We start from the raw sequence: 17,777 nt of genomic DNA on the forward strand, positions 1-17,777 counted from the left end.
TCTAGGGGAAACTGATAAACTGAAGAATAAGAAGGGGAGTGAGAGGAAGAGGGAGGGAAGATGGAGAAGAATAAAATGAGAAAGAGTAGGAGAAGGAAAAAGAAGAAGGTGGTGAGAAGAGAGGAGGAAGAAGAGGAGAAGAAAAGGAAGAAAAAGCAGAAGCAGCAGCAGAAGGGGAAGAGGAGGAGAGAGGAGAAGAGGAAGAGAAAAAGAGGAAGAACAATAAACAACAACAGGAGGAGGAAGAATAAGAAGAAAATACAAAATCTGACAATGTTTATATACCCTTCCCAATAAACCAACTTTTTAAGATGCTAAGTAGGATATCACTTAAAATTCTAGTTTGATATCTTTGAGCTACTTTTCTAAATGTCTGAGCTACCCCAATGAGAAAGAATAAGTAAGTCCCAGGAAATCAGATGAACTACCTAGAGAGTACACCGCTTAGGACAATGAATGAGTATGCTAAAAGCAAAAAACCTGCTTTTACCCAGAAGGTCAGGAAATAAGTTTTCTATTGAGCCACACAGAATAGGCTCAGTAGAAAACAAATTTACTAGAGTAAAATGGAACCAGTGAAGTTTCTTCTTATTTCTGGAAATTTCTATAGGAAAGTGGATGTGAAATTAAACCAATAAATTTGGAATCCAGAGCCTTCTTCTTTACCTAGACCATAGGAAGAAGACCCAGAGAGCACGTGACAGGACTGCCTTCAAGGGAGGTCATGGAGCTCAAGAATGAGTAATGTCAAAGAAAATTAAGAGCCAAGGAGTTTGTACTCTTCACAAAGTGTAAATAATTTTTTTTTCTTTTGTTATGTTTGCATTGTGAGACGCATGAATCAGGAAGTTTTTCTTTCTCAGAGCTCCCTTTGTCTTCATTCTAAACACCATTATACTGAGATCACGCACAACTCAATGAAGCAGAAACATCTCTCCTTCTTTGGGATGGAATCTTTTGGGTAGCTGTTTCTTAGGTGATTGTATGGCAAGGCTGAGAACCTCAGGAATGTTTGTAGGTCAGTAGGGCATTAGGAAAGTAGATTGTATGGCCTACAGGCATGCAAGAACAGATCTCAGGAGTTTGCTTCTGTTTCTTCCAGGCACAAGTGAGAGAGTTCATCTGGATACCAAGGTGAATTTTGGTGGGAAACTCTAATTAGATAAGATATTACACTAATTAGGTAAATAATTGTGAGTGAGGACCAACAATATCTTAGGATTCCAAAGTGTACTGTATTTGTTGCTGTCCCTCAGCACCTGAGTAACTGAATAATAAGTAGTTCAGGGCCAAGGTTAGTCAGCATGGTGATGGCCTTCTCAAGTATGGTGGGATACTTTATGTGATTATTATTATATGTTTTAACTCCCTGTGCCCTTTGTAGTCTCTTGCCCCAGGGAGCTCTAGATTTATTGAATCTAAAGGAGAGATCTAAAGACTTCTTTTTTTATAAAAATCTGACGTAATTGAGATTATCCTAGCAATCCTGATGGAGGAGAAGAAACAGGAGAGTGTTTTTAAAAAGAGAGAGAAGTGAAGAGAAAGTACATTATCCAAGACAAGGAAAGGCAGTAAGATCTGAGTTTTTCACTAGGAATGAAAATCCTGAACGTCTCTTAGATCCCCAAAAAGGTGACAGGACTCTGGGACAATGGTTGTATTTTACATCTAGGAAAGTTAGACACAAGATCCAGAGTTTCCAACTTGGCAAAGGTTTATGTGCTCCAGCATGCAGCTCTGGCTTACACAGACCATGTGGGCTTGGAAAATAGGTCTTTCAGGGATTGCAAGATCAGAGGAACATTCTTCAAATATTTTCTTTTGCATATGTCTTCTAGGATCATAAAAGTATCTGGGAGACGGGTGGTGGAAATTTAGATGCCTCATTTATGTCTGAAGTTAAATCTCATGAAACTCTAGGGGAATAAGGAGTACAATCAGATTTATATATTTACTGTTTTTTTTTTTTAAGGGATGTGAATTTTCCCACATACTTAAGGTTGTAGTCTAAGATTCATACTTGCTACACAAGGCTTGACAATAACTAAAGGGTCCTGAGTTTATACCATTAAGTGTTTGAGAGATCGTAGATATAAGATGGACTCTTCTTAGAAGAGCAGGTTAGGAACCCAGAATTTAAATTTAAGCTACTGATTTTGCTACGATTTTGAGTCCTAATTTTAAATGCAAAAGGCATACAACAGAGCTAAGTACTATACTACTTCTTATCTCACAAAGCTTTATCTATTAATCTACGTATGTTTTTAGACTCAAACAATGCAAAATAGAGGACGCTATCTGCATGTGAGTATGTCAGGAAAGGGTTACACTCCAGATATGCATGAGAAAACAGAGGAGAACTCTGTACAATCCAGAGACTTTCAAGGCTTAGCAAATAAGTCATTTCTGAAAATAATGTTGATTTAAACAAGATCTTATCATCAAAAGATGTGGATATTCCTTGGTAATACGTGAAAATAATTAACAATATTAATTTAACCTATGGGGTTCTGAGTAGAGGGTGCAAAACTTTCAAAAGATGAAGCGTATGTTGAAGTGTCACAAACTTGGTAGAAACTGGAAATCTGCCATTTTTTAAAAGTATTTTAAACATTGGACATATTTATCCAGAGTGGTGCTTCAGATTTTGAATCCTGAAACAACCCCATGAAAAAGGATACAAGACTTTCCCAAAACTGTTAACAAGACAAACTAAAAATAAATAAATAAAATAAAAAATTATTGGATCTTTGATGACAGAATGAAACACCTAAGATATCATCTTCAGGGGGAGGAGTCAAGATGGCGGAGAAGTAGCAGGCTGAGACTACTTCAGCTAGCAGGAGATTAGCTAGATAGCTTATCTAAAGATTGCAAACACCTGCAAATCCATCAGCAGATCGAAGAGGAGAAGAACAGCAATTCTAGAAACAGAAAAACAACCACTTTCTGAAAGGTAGGACTGGAGGAGAAGTGAATCCAAAGTGATAGGAAGATATACCCCGGGGGAGAGGGGCCGCTCCCGGCAAGCGGCGGAGCAATGGAGCACAAAATCAGGACTTTTAAAAGTCTGTTCCCCTGAGGGACATCGCTCCAGAGGCTAAACCGGGGCAAAGCCCACGCGGGGTCGGCGTGGTCTCAGGTCCCGCAGGGTCACAGAAGGATCGGGGGTGTCTGAGTGTCGCAGAGCTTGCGGATATTGGAACGGGAAAGCCGGCTGCAGAGACAGAGCCGACAGTGAGCTCGCAGCTCGGAGTTGCCTTGAACCGGTCGCAGGCTCGGTGAGCTCGGAGCGCGGCCGGAGGTTAGGCAGACGCGAGTTACTGGGAGCTGTTCGCTGACAGCGCACTAGGGAGCAGGGCCCCGGGCTCTCGGCTCCTCCGGGCCGGAGACCAGGAGGCCGCCATTTTCATTCCCGTCCTCCGGAACTCAACGGAAAGCGCTCAGGGAACAAAAGCTCCTGAAAGCAAAGCCAAGCGGATCACTCAGCCCGGCCCCTGGTAAGGGCGGTGCAATTCCGCCTGGGGCAAAGACACTTGAGAATCACTACAACAGGCCCCTCCCCCAGAAGATCAATAAGAAATCCAGGCAAGACCAAGTTCACCTACCAAGGAGTGCAGTTTCAATACCAAGGAGAGCAGCAGAATTCCAGAGGAGGAGAAAACAAACCACGGAACTCATAGCTTTCTCCCTGTGATTTTTTAGTCTTGCAGTTAATTTAATTTTTTTCTTTTTCATTTTTTTTTCTCTTCTTCTGCTAAAATTTTTTTTAACTTTTACCCTTTTCTTTTTTAACGTTTTTTAACTAGTTTATCTAATATATATATATATATTCTTTTTTATACTTTTCTTTATTCGTTTTCTTTTTTTTATTCTTTTTTTTCTTTTCTTTCTTTCTTTATTTTTGAACCTCTTTTTATCCCCAAATCAGAAGAGATCCCAATCTCTTCAATCCCTTTTTTTAATTCTTTTTTTAATTCTTGATTGAATTTTTAATTCAATCTCTTTTTTTTAATTCTTTTTTTTTCTTTTTTTTCTTTCTTTCTTTTTGAACCTCTTTTTATCCCCAAATCAGAAGAGATCCTAATCAGAAGAGATTGGGAGATCCCAATCAGAGGAGATCCCAATCAGAGGAGATCCCTCACCCAATTGTGAGGGGGGAGAAATCCCCCCTCATGATTTGGGATCTCTTCTGATTTGGTTAAAGCATATTTTCCTGGGATTGTTGCCACCCTTTTAGTATTTTACTTGCTCCTTCATATACTCTTGGCTGGACAAAATGACAAGGCGTAAAAATTCACAACAACAAAAAAAGAGCAGGAGGCAGTACCAAAGGCTAGGGACCTAATCAATATAGACATTGGTAATATGTCAGATCTAAAGTTCAAAATGACAATTCTCAAGGTTCTAGCCGGGCTTGAAAAAGGCATGGAAGATATTAGAGAAACCCTTTCCAGAGATATAAAAGCCCTTTCTGGAGAAATAAAAGAACTAAAATCTAACCAAGTTGAAATAAAAAAAGCTATTAATGAGGTTCAATCAAAAATGGAGGCTCTCACTGCTAGGATAAATGAGGCAGAAGAAAGAATTAGCGAGATAGAAGACCAAATGACAGAGAATAAAGAAGCTGAGCAAAAGAGGGACAAACAGCTACTGGACCATGAGGGGAGAATTCAAGAGATAAGTGACACCATAAGACAAAACAACATTAGAATAATTGGGATTCCAGAAGAAGAAGAAAGAGAGAGGGGAGCAGAAGGTATACTGGAGAGAATTATTGGGGAGAATTTCCCCAATATGGCAAAGGGAACGAGCATCAAAATGCAGGAGGTTCAGAGAACGCCCCTCATAATCAATAAGAATAGGCCCACACCCCTTCACCTAATAGTAAAATTTACAAGCCTTAGTGACAAAGAGAAAATCCTGAAAGCAGCCCGGGAAAAGAAGTCTGTAACATACAATGGTAAAAGTATTAGATTGGCAGCTGACTTATCCACAGAGACCTGGCAGGCCAGAAAGAGCTGGCATGATATTTTCAGAGCACTAAACGAGAAAAACATGCAACCAAGAATACTAAATCCAGCGAGGCTATCATTGAAAATAGAAGGAGAGATTAAAAGCTTCCAGGACAAACAAAAACTGAAAGAATTTGCAAACACCAAACCAGCTCTACAGGAAATACTGAAAGGGGTCCTCTAAGCAAAGAGAGAGCCTACAAGTGGTAGATCAGAAAGGAACAGAGACAATATACAGTAACAGTCACCTTACAGGCAATACAATGGCACTAAAATCATATCTCTCAATAGTTACCCTGAATGTTAATGGGCTAAATGCCCCAATCAAATGACACAGGGTATCAGAATGGATAAAAAAACAAAACCCATCTATATGTTGCCTCCAAGAAACTCATTTTAAGCCCGAAGACACCTCCAGATTTAAAGTGAGGGGGTGGAAAAGAATTTACCATGCTAATGGACATTAGAAAAAAGCAGGAGTGTCAATCCTTATATCAGATCAAGTAGATTTTAAGCCAAAGACTATAATAAGAGATGAGGAAGGACACTATATAATACTCAAAGGGTCTGTCCAACAAGAAGATCTAACAATTTTAAATATCTATGCCCCCAATGTGGGAGCAGCCAACTATATAAACCAATTAATAACAAAAGCAAAGAAACACAATAACAATAATACAATAATAGTAGGGGACTTTAACACTCCCCTCATTGAAATGGACAGATCATCCAAGCAAAAGATCAACAGGGAAATAAAGGCCTTAAATGATACACTGGATGAGATGGACATCACAGATACATTCAGAACATTTCATCCCAAAGCAACAGAATACACATTCTTCTCTAGTGCACATGGAACATTCTCCAGAATAGATCACATCCTCAGTCCTAAATCAGGACTCAACCGGTATCAAAAGATTGGGATCATTCCCTGCATATTTTCAGACCACAATGCTCTGAAGCTAGAACTCAACCACAAGAGGAAGTTTGGAAAGAACCCAAATACATGGAGACTAAACAGCATCCTTCTAAAGAATGAATGGGTCAACTGGGAAATTAAAGAAGAATTGAAAAAAATCATGGAAACAAATGATAATGAAAATACAACGGTTCAAAATCTGTGGGACACAACAAAGGCAGTCCTGAGAGGAAAATATATAGCGGTACAAGCTTTTCTCAAGAAACAAGAAAGGTCTCAGGTACACAACCTAACCCTACACCTAAAGGAGCTGGAGAAAGAACAAGAAAGAAACCCTAAGCCCAACAGGAGAAGAGAAATCATAAAGATCAGAGCAGAAATCAATGAAATAGAAACCAAAAAAACAATAGAACAAATCAACGAAACTAGGAGCTGGTTCTTTGAAAGAATTAATAAAATTGATAAACCCCTGGCCAGACTTATCAAAAAGAAAAGAGAAAGGACCCAAATAAATAAAATCATGAATGAAAGAGGAGAGATCACAACTAACACCAAAGAAATACAAACTATTATAAGAACATACTATGAGCAACTCTACGCCAACAAATTTGACAATCTGGAAGAAATGGATGCATTCCTAGAAACATATAAACTACCAAAACTGAACCAGGAAAAAATAGAAAGCCTGAACAGACCCATAACCAGTAAGGAGATTGAAACTGTCATTAAAAATCTCCAAACAAACAAAAGCCCAGGGCCAGATGGCTTCCCGGGGGAATTCTACCAAACATTTAAAGAAGAACTAATTCCTATTCTCCTGAAACTGTTCCAAAAAATAGAAATGGAAGGAAAATTTCCAAACTCATTTTATGAGGCCAGCATCACCTTGACCCCAAAACCAAAAAAGAGAGCTATAAACCAATATCCTTGATGAACACAGATGCAAAAATTCTCACCAAAATACTAGCCAATAGGATTTAACAGTACATTAAAAGGATTATTCACCACATCCAAGTGGGATTTATTCCAGGGTTGCAAGGTTGCTTCAACATCCACAAATCAGTCAATGTGATACAACACATCAATAAAAGAAAGAACAAGAACCATATGATACTCTCAATAGATGCTGAAAAAGCATTTGACAAAGTACAGCATCCCTTCCTGATCAAAAGTCTTCAAAGTGTAGGGATAGAGGGCACATACCTCAATATCATCAAAGCCATCTATGAAAAACCCACCGCAAATATCATTCTCAATGGAGAAAAACTGAAAGCTTTTCCTCTAAGGTCAAAAACACAGCAGGGATGTCCATTATCACCACTGCTATTCAACATAGTACTAGAAGTCCTAGCCTCAGCAATCAGACAACAAAAGGAAATTAAAGGCATCCAAATCAGCAAAGAAGAAGTCAAATTATCACTCTTCGCAGATGATATGATACTATATGTGGAAAACCCAAAAGACTCCACTGCAAAACTGCTAGAACTCATACAGGAATTCAGAAAAGTGTCAGGATATAAAATCAATGCACAGAAATCAGTTGCATTTTTCTACACCAACAACAAGACAGAAGAAAGAGAAATTAAGGAGTCAATCCCATTTACAGTTGCACTCCAAACCATAAGATACCTAGGAATAAACCTAACCAAAGAGGCTAAGAATCTGTACTCAGAAAACTATAAAGTACTCATGAAAGAAATTGAGGAAGACACAAAGAAATGGAAAAATGTTCCATGCTCCTGGACTGGAAGAATAAATATTGTGAAAATGTCTATGCTACCTAAAGCAATCTACACATTTTATGCAATTCCTATCAAAGTACCATCCATCTTTTTCAAAGAAATGGAACAAATAATTCTAAAATTTATATGGAACCAGAAAAGACCTCGAATAGCCAAAAGAAAGCCAAAGTTGGTGGCATCACAATTCCGGACTTCAAGCTCTATTACAAAGCTGTCATCATCAAGACAGCATGGTACTGGCACAAAAACAGACACATAGATCAATGGAACAGAATAGAGAGCCCAGAAATAGACCCTCAACTCTATGGTCAACTAATCTTCGACCAAGCAGGAAAGAATGTCTAATGGAAAAAAGACAGCCTCTTCAATAAATGGTGTTGGGAAAATTGGACAGCCACGTACAGAAAAATGAAATTGGACCATTTACTTACACCACACACAAAAATAGACTCAGAATGGATGAAGGACCTCAATGTTAGAAAGGAATCCATCAAAATCCTTGAGGAGAACACAGGCAGCAACCTCTTCGACCTCAGCCGCAGCAACATCTTCCTAGGAACATCGCCAAAGGCAAGGGAAACAAGGGCAAAAATGAACTATTGGGATTTCATCAAGATCAAAAGCTTTTGCACAGCAAAGGAAACAGTTAACAAAATCAAAAGACAACTGACAGAATGGGAGAAGATATTTGCAAATGACATATCAGATAAAGGACTAGTGTCCAAAATCTATAAAGAACTTAGCAAACTCAACACCCAAAGAATAATCCAATCAAGAAATGGGCAGAGACATGAACAGACGTTTCTGCAAAGAAGACATCCAGATGGCCAACAGACACATGAAAAAGTGCTCCATATCACTCGGCATCAGGGAAATACAAATCAAAACCACAATGAGATATCACCTCACACCAGTCAGAATGGCTAAAATCAACAAGTCAGGAAATGACAGATGCTGGCGAGGATACGGAGAAAGGGGAACCCTCCTACACTGTTGGTGGGAATGCAAGCTGGTGCAACCACTCTGGAAAACAGCATGGAGGTTCCTCAAAATGTTGAAAATAGAAATGCCCTATGACCCAGCAATTGCACTACTGGGTATTTACCCTAAAGATACAAACGTAGTGATCCAAAGGGGCATGTGCACCCGAATGTTTATAGCAGCAATGTCCACAATAGCCAAACTATGGAAAGAACCTAGATGTCCATCAACAGATGAATGGATAAAGAAGAAGTGGTATATATACACAATGGAATACTATGCAGCCATCAAAAGAAATGAAATCTTGCCATTTGCGACAACATGGATGGAACTAGAGTGTATCATGCTTAGCGAAATAAGTCAAGCGGAGAAAGACAACTACCATATGATCTCCCTGATATGAGGAAGTGGAGATGCAACGAGGGGGTTAAGTGGGTAGGAGAAGAATAAATGAAACAAGATGGGATTGGGAGGGAGACAAACCATAAGTGACTCTTAATCTCACAAAACAAACTGTGGGTTGCTGGTGGGAGGGGGTTTGGGAGAAGGGGGGTGGGGTTATGGACATTGGGGAGGGTATGTGCTTTGGTGAGTGCTGTGAAGTGTGTAAACCTGGCGATTTACAGACCTGCTGTACCCCTGGGGATAAAAATATATGTTTATAAAAAATAAAAAATTAAAAAATATATCATCTTCAGTAGCTCCATTTTAAGTGATAAGTTTAACATGCTTAAAATATTCTGCAATTCTTCATCTTCCACCTTTTCACTGTCCTCTACTACCTCATGCTCTCATTTTGCTTCTTATCTAGCTTAGACACCACACTGCATCATTATAATCTCTTTCTTGCCCCTTATCCCTTGATTAAATTTTCCAGCCAAGTGTTAACTCCAGGTAGTAAACAATAGTACCCTGTAGGGCCCCCTGAATATGGATGCCCACTGGTGTCTTTCTAAATCCATGACCACTAATCTCAAGAGGACCTTAGGTAAGCTAGGTGTCACTATTCCCTGCCTTACTGCTCTCTTTACTATTCCAACATTGCTTCCACACCTTCTTATACAGCCTAGTGATCTTGCTTCTCATTTCACTGAAAACATAAAAGTGATCAGTAGAGCAAGTCTATAAGACACCACCACGTCTACCCATGTGCCTGTATCTGGACTCACATGCCTTCCCTTCCATTACAACTAACCAACTGCCCACGCCCCTATCAAGGCCAGCTGTGCTATCTATGTATGAGAGCCCTTCCACTTTGAGCTACTGAAGGTCCTCACTGAAGCAACTGACTTATCTTTTGTTCACCAACTTTCCTCTCTAGAGCTCTGCTGTCCAATTCAGCATGAACACGTGTGACTATTGAAATTTAAATTAACTACGATTAAATATAATTTGAAACTCAATTCCTCAGTCATACTAGCCACATTTCAAGTACTCAATAGCAAATTGTGATGAATGGTGACCGTAGAGGACATCACAGAGTCAAATGATGGAACATTTCTATCTAGTGAGAGTTTTATTGGAGCGACACTTTCCTAGGAGATTATTCCCATCTATAAATTCTGTAAGCTTGCATCTTAAAAATTATGTATCAAACAAAACTCACCTGGCCTTTTCTTCCTCCTCTGGATATTACTCTACTCTTCCCGTACAACCTAACGGCACAATTCTACGAAAGAGGATCTAAACTTGGCTGTCTTAACTTTCATTTCTCTTTTGAGCTCAATTAAGACTTTTATCTTTGCTATTATATACAAATTTTTTCGCGAAACACACGAAAGACCTGTTACTAATCCCAGTTTTCCAAATCGGTCCTTGCCTTAATCAACCAGAAACCCTGAACACAGGTGATCTGAAAGCATGTTTCTTCATTTGATTTCCAGGATGGCGCTCTCTTGATTCCCCTTCAACTTCTGTGCTACCCTTCTCAGCGTCCGTGAACTTCAGGACTCCATCTTCTGACTTCTTTTTCCTCTCTGCATTCATTGTCTTAATGATCTCATGCAGTTTCCTTGCTTTAGATACCATCTTTACACTGATGAATCCAAGATTTATATCACCCAGACCAGACTTTTTTCTCAACTCCATATTCCTTTATCTAATTGCTTCTTTGCACTCACCATTTCAATGCCTAAAATGCCTCTCAAATGTGGCATTCCCAAAATTAAACTGCTGCTTTCCCTCCTACACACAGCCTGCTGCTCCTTAAGTCTTCCCCTCTCAGTAAATAGTTGGTCTGTTCTTCAAACTACTCAAGCGTGTATCTCTAATTCAGCCACTTCTTAGCTCCTCTTCTGCTACCACTAAAACACAGGCCACCATCTTCTCTCGCCTGAAGTATTGACAAAGCCTCCTACTCAGTCTAACTGGTTTACCTGCTTCTCTTATAATCCTACACTCTATTATCAGTTGGAACATATTTATTCTGAATGAATGTAAGAAAGAAAGGCTTTTGTTCAAATGCAAGTCTTATCATGTTACTTCTCAGCACAATAACTCCAGTGGTTCCCCCGGTAAGAGAATAGTCAAAAGTTCTTGTGGTGGCTTTCAAGTCCCTATATGATCGCTTCCTGTGGCACCTCTTTGACCTCACCTTCCACCACTGCATGTTTTCCTGCAACCTTCTTGGGCTGGTCTTCTTACAGACACATCCACATTTTAACCACACTCCCTTAGGATCCTCCTGGGCCTTATGTGATCTTCCAACACTTGAGGAAAATCTCCTAATCGCCTTAAAAAACAGCAATCCCTTCACACATTCTACTCCCTTTACTTCCTCATGGTATTTAAACTATCGATTTGCTCATTCTGCCAACATATTTCTGTTTAGGAATTAAGCAGTGATGCCATCAAGCTTAAATAAACATTTTACAAAGCCATAGCAAAAACTGTCAAAGAAGTGTCCTACTGTCTTATTTTCTCCATTCCCTTTCTCTTTTATTACCTACAAATCAGTCTGTTCTGTTATTACTTATCCTAACATTGTTTTTTTTTTTAATTCTAGTGTCCACATCCAGACTCCTGGCCTTTCATCTCTGTGTACTTCTTACTGGAGTGGTTTCTGAACTACTCCTCTCAAATGTGAACTTACTCATTTTAAGTAAGTACAAGCTTCTGTCTGCTTCATTATGTCTTCTAGTGTATCTAGGCCAGAACATCATATAAAACACATTATCTAATTATAAATTGATTTCTCTTTATTTCTGCCTTATAGTATGGATAGGATATTATATAGAGTTCTGCTAAATTATGTGTACAAAGAGATTATATTGCTTCTGCATTTTTAGATAGTGGGGAATAGTATAAAATATTTATTATAATAAGGAAAAGTTTGGATCTATAGGGTTTAATACACCCAATCTAACTCTACTCCCTCATTTAACAGATGAGGAAAAAAAAGCAGAGACATCCAAAGACCATGATGCTGGTTGGCACAGGGTAAATGTACAATGAATTTCATTCATTGTTTTCCTACAAAACATCACCTCAATATGGTTCTAATTCTAAAATAATTAACAGAAATACCTGTTAATTTCTCCTTCCTGCCTAATAAATTTTCTTTTAAAGGGAAATTTTATTCCTAATTGGAGTCTCTGAAATTATGTCAATGAAATTTTAATTCTAATTTGATTATCTGAAATCACCTCAACACTTTTCTTTTTATTTTTACAGAAATTCATAATTTAAGAGATGTGATCTTTTATAAAAAATAAAGTATACCAGCTTGTAAATATAAACTTTCAAAGAGCCACCATGCACAATCATATGATGGTGCTGTTGGCGTTAAGTGCCAAGTTTCTATTGATTGTTCAGATATAGACACTCTTATATATCAGTACCAAATACACACAAAATGCTTATATTATAGGAACGTCTTTAATTCCCATGGAATCATTCAATATTCAGGCATGAAATCAAACATTTTACAGAGAGGTCTGACAAAGAGCAGCTTTTCAAATTCAACGCATAAATATGAAATTTCTAGCAGATGAAAGAAACAAACTAAGCCCCAGATGGTGGATTAAAATACATTTTGCTTATAAAAATGATGTGGATTAGATGACCTCATATATAGAGAGTTTTACTTCATATAAATCTATAATTTTATCTATTTATTATCAGGTGGATTAATTGTGTGTTATGTCTGTGTTCAGAAGGAGTGTTTCCCACAAATATTGTCAGCAATATTTATGTTTCTGCCATGGCATTGAGTCACAGTTCTCTGCATTAAAGTTGCTTGGATATGTGCCTGGCTTCATTGCAACACTCATGTTTTTTTAAGCAAATACGTTTGCTTGGTACCAGGGATATGGAGGTGGGTGTGATGGTCTCTGACCCCATCATGGGTCAGAGTCCATGGACTTGTCTGCTCCTAAAGAAAAGAAAGCCATGCCTTTCATCTGTGTTCCTCCATAAAAGGCGCAGTAAGATGCTTTCCCAAGCCTATGTTTATAAAGTTGTGCAAAAGAGAATAATAAGTTAAGAAGGAAATAACAAACGTGCTGTTGATAGCAGGATCCAGCAGTCTTTGCCCAGCCTAATCTCTTTTTCTTTTAATTAACATATAGTGTATTATTAGCCCCAGAGGTACAGGTCTGTGAATCACCAGGTTTACACACTTCACAGCACTCATCATAGCACATACCCTCCCAATGTCCATGACCCTACCACTCTCCTGATATTCCTCTCCCACCAACAACCCTCATTTTGTTTTGTGAGATTAAGACTCTCTTATGGTTTGTCTCCCACCCGATCCCATCTTGTTTCATTCATTCCTTTCCTACCCCCCAAACCCCCCTCTCAACATTGCCTCTCAACATCCTCATATCAGGGAGATCATGTGATAATCGTCTTTCTCTGATTGACTTATTTTGCTAAGCATAATACGCTCTAGTTCCATCCAGGTCATCGCAAATGGCAAATTTTCATTTCTTTTGATGCCAGCCTAATCTCTTACCCCCCCCCACATCCTATCAGGACTTAAGACTTCTTCTCCCCTGACGTCTCACCAGTCCACAGGCTTGTCTGGATTCCCTGGCCTGGATTACTAGAATGTCTTTTTTCTTGCCTAAGTCTTATTCCATTTAGTCCACTCTTCCTACTACAGGCAGAAATGATCTTTCTAAAGCACAAAATTAATCATGCTATTTCTAAGTTTAAAAATTCCAGGATGGCTTTTTGATTACTTAGGATAAAAACCAAATTTAAGGTGGCAGTTATAAGGTCTTCCATTAATGAACCCCTACTGTGTTCTCCATAGTGTTTCCCACACTGCCTGCTTATACCCTAAGACCCAGACACACTGAAATTCCCTCAACTCTTAAAAGTGACACTTTCTCTGAGGCATTTGACTTCTACTCAACCAACTGAGCCACCCAGGCGTCCCTGGCATTTGACTTCTATATAGGCTTTTCCTTCTTCTGGGAACACCATTCCTTCACCTACAAAGGAAGACTTTATACATAAATTTTTATATATAAAAATTTTTTAGTATTACTTATGTCTCAGTTTTGCAACAGAGGTAGTTTAAGTGGTTTTTTTTTCCTTGTTTGCAGTTTTATTCTTAAAATATTACATAATGAACATGTATTAGATTTAAAACTAAAAACTGAACAATTAATGTATGCATACTTGTGACCCACTAATTCCATTCTGGATATATATGCAACAAAAATGAAAATATACATATTTTTCTTCCCCAAAGATTTGATTACCCATGATAGAATTTTTGCTTTTTTAAAGTAAAGACAGATATATTAGACTTTTTTAAGTGACTGTTGTTAGTAGGAGAAAGATAAGTGGACCCCTCTGTATTATCTTTGTGATTCTTATTAATCTATTCAAAATAAAAAGTTAAAAAAATACAATGGTCATTGACATAAATATTATATAGTAATTCTAAATAACATTCCTCTGAAAACTAAAACTCAGTTGGCAACTGAATGTGTGAAACACAATGAATCATTGATAAGATCTGTTCTCAGTGTTACTTTATGGTTTAAAAACATTCCTTTAAATGAATCATTTGAATTACTATATTTATCAAAATATAAATATCAAAGAGGTAAACGTTGAACCATTGTTCAATAAGATTATGTATTTTCTTTTCCTTGTTCCTAGACCTCAATGAATTCAAAAGTTCACAGATTAGGGAGTCTTAATGTGAAAACTAGAATGAAAAATAAATGAAGAAAAGTATAGTAGATGGGGCAGCTGGGTGGCTCAGTCATTAAGTGTCCACGTTTGACTCAGGTCATGATCCCAGAGTCCTGGGATCAAGCCCCAAATGGGGCTCCCTGTTTGTTGGGAAGCCTGCTTCTCCCTCTCCCATTCTCCGTTCCTGTGTTCCCTCTTTTGTTGTGTCTCTCTATGTCAAATAAATAAATAAAATCTTGAAAAAAGAAAGAAAAGAAAGGAAGGAAGGAAGAAAAAGAAAAGAAAGAAAAACATGGTAGAGTTTCAATGACAAATGAGGGTTGCAAAACAAATAATGGATAGTTGATTGCTATTTTCCTTTTTCTGGGAAGTGCCTCATCTCAGCACCTCAGAAAGATGGTCTGGAAAAGGCATGAGGGAGGAGGAGGGAGTGAACTTCTTCTCAGGAGCACATGACAGAGCCAAGGCTGGATTGCTTAGTGTGGCTGTCAACAACTACCACCACAACAGGAAGCACCATCTCCTTCACACTTCTGTGTCCACCTCCTGTCTTCACATGTCTCCTTCTTGTCCAGCTTTCCCCATCTAATTAACCCATCAGTCATGATGAAAATAAAAAAGTAAAATTTCTCCAGGATCCTATGGCCAGAACAGAGCTTCTGATATTCCTTCCACAAACTAGCTCATTCATAGGCTTCCTCAGTTTGATAAATGGTACCATTATCTACCTGGTTGCTCACATCAAAAGCCAAGAACCTATTCTTGATTTCTTTCTTTCCCTGTCACATTGCTGTTTAATCCATCAATAAGCCATCTTTCATATTCAAAATGCATCCCGGGGCGCCTGGGTGGCTCAGAGGGTTAAGCCTCTGCCTTCAGATCCTGATCTCAGGGTCTTGGGATTGAGCCCCACATCAGGGCTCTCTGCTCAGCAGGGAGCCTGCTTCCTCCTCCTCTCTTTCTGCCTGCCTCTCTGCCTACTTGTGATCTCTGTCTATCAAATAAATAAATAAAATCTTAAAAAAAATGCATCTCAAACCTGTCTGCATTTCTCCATCTTCACAGCTACTACCTGGGTCCAAATATCTCTTACCTGGATACAACAATTAGGGTGATCACTTAAAAAACAAATCCAGTCTTTGTGTATGGTGTAAGAGAATGGTCGAGTTTCATTCTTCTACATATAGCTGCCCAGTTTTCCCAGCACCATTTATTGAAGAGACTGTCTTTTTTCCACTGTATATTTTTTCCTGTTTTGTCGAAGATTATTTGACCATAGAGTTGAGGGTCCATATCTGGGCTCTCTACTCTGTTCCACTGGTCTATGTGTCTGTTTTTATGCCAGTACCATGCTGTCTTGGTGATCACAGCTTTGTAGTAAACCTTGAAATCAGGTAAGGTGATGCCGCCAGCTTTATTTTTGTTTTTCAACATTTCCTTAGCGATTCGAGGTCTCTTCTGATTCCATACAAATTTTAGGATTATTTGCTCCAGCTCTTTGAAGAATACCGGTGGAATTTTGATCGGAATAGCATTAAAAGTATAGATTGCTCTAGGCAGTATAGACATTTTAACAATGTTTATTCTTCTGATCCAAGAGCATGGAATAGTCTTCCATCTTTTTGTGTCTTCTTCAATTTCTTTCATGAGTGTTCTGTAGTTCCTTGAGTACAGATCCTTTACCTCTTTGGTTAGGTTTATTCCCAGGTATCTTATGGTTCTTGGTGCTATAGTAAATGGAATCGATTCTCTAATTTCCCAATGTGAGACAGGAATCCATCAGAATCCTAGAGGAGAACATAGGCAGTAATCTCTTCGATATCAGCCACAGCAACTTCTTTCAAGATATGTCTCCAAAGGCAAAGGAAACAAAAGCGAAAATGAACTTTTGGGACTTCATCAAAATCAAAAGCTTCTGCACAGCAAAGGAAGCAGTCAAGAAAACAAAGAGGCAACCCAAAGAATGGGAGAAGATATTTGGGAATGGGAGAAGATATTTGCAAATGACAGTACAGACAAAAGGTTGATATCCAGGATCTATAATGAACTCCTCAAACTCAACACACACAAAACAGACAATCATATCAAAAAATGGGCAGAAGATATGGACAGACACTTCTCCAATAAAGACATACAAATGGCTATCAGACACATGAAAAAATGTTCATCATCACTAGCCATCAGGGAGATTCAAATTAAAACCACATTGAGATATCACCTTACACCAGTTAGAATGGCCAAAATTAGCAAGACAGGAAACAACATGTGTTGGAGAGGATGTGGAGAAAGGGGAACCCTCTTCCACTGTTGGTGGGAATGTAAGTTGGTGCAGCCTCTTTGGAGAACAGTGTGGAGATTCCTCAAGAAATTAAAAATAGAACTTCCCTATGACCCTGCAATTGCACTCCTGGGTATTTACCCCAGAGATACAGATATAGTGAAAAGAAGGGCCATCTGTACCACAATGTTTATAGCAGCAATGGCCACGGTCACCAAACTGTGGAAAGAACCAAGATGCCCTTCAATGGATGAATGGATAACAAAGATGTGGTCCATATACACTATGGAGTATTATGCCTCCATCAGAAAGGATGAATACCCAACTTTTGTAGCAACATGGACGGGACTGGAAGAGATTATGCTGAGTGAAATAAGTCAAGCAGAGAGAGTCAATTATCATATGGTTTCACTTATTTGTGTAGCATAACAAAAAGCATGGAGGACATGGGAAGTTAGAGAGAAGGGGGTTGGGGTAAATTGGAAGGGGAGGTGAATCATGACAGACTATGGACTCTGAAAAACAGTCTGAGGGGTTTGTAGTGGTGGGGTGGGAGGTCGGGGTACCAGGTGGTGGATATTACAGAGGGCACGGATTGCATGGAGCACTGGGTGTGGTGAAAAAATAATGATGCTATTATGCTGAAAAAAAAATCTAATCAAAATACTGCTTTACTTAAAGATTTC

Source organism: Neovison vison, chromosome 11, assembly GCF_020171115.1.
Source record: "Neovison vison isolate M4711 chromosome 11, ASM_NN_V1, whole genome shotgun sequence".
Classification (NCBI taxonomy): domain Eukaryota; kingdom Metazoa; phylum Chordata; class Mammalia; order Carnivora; family Mustelidae; genus Neogale; species Neogale vison.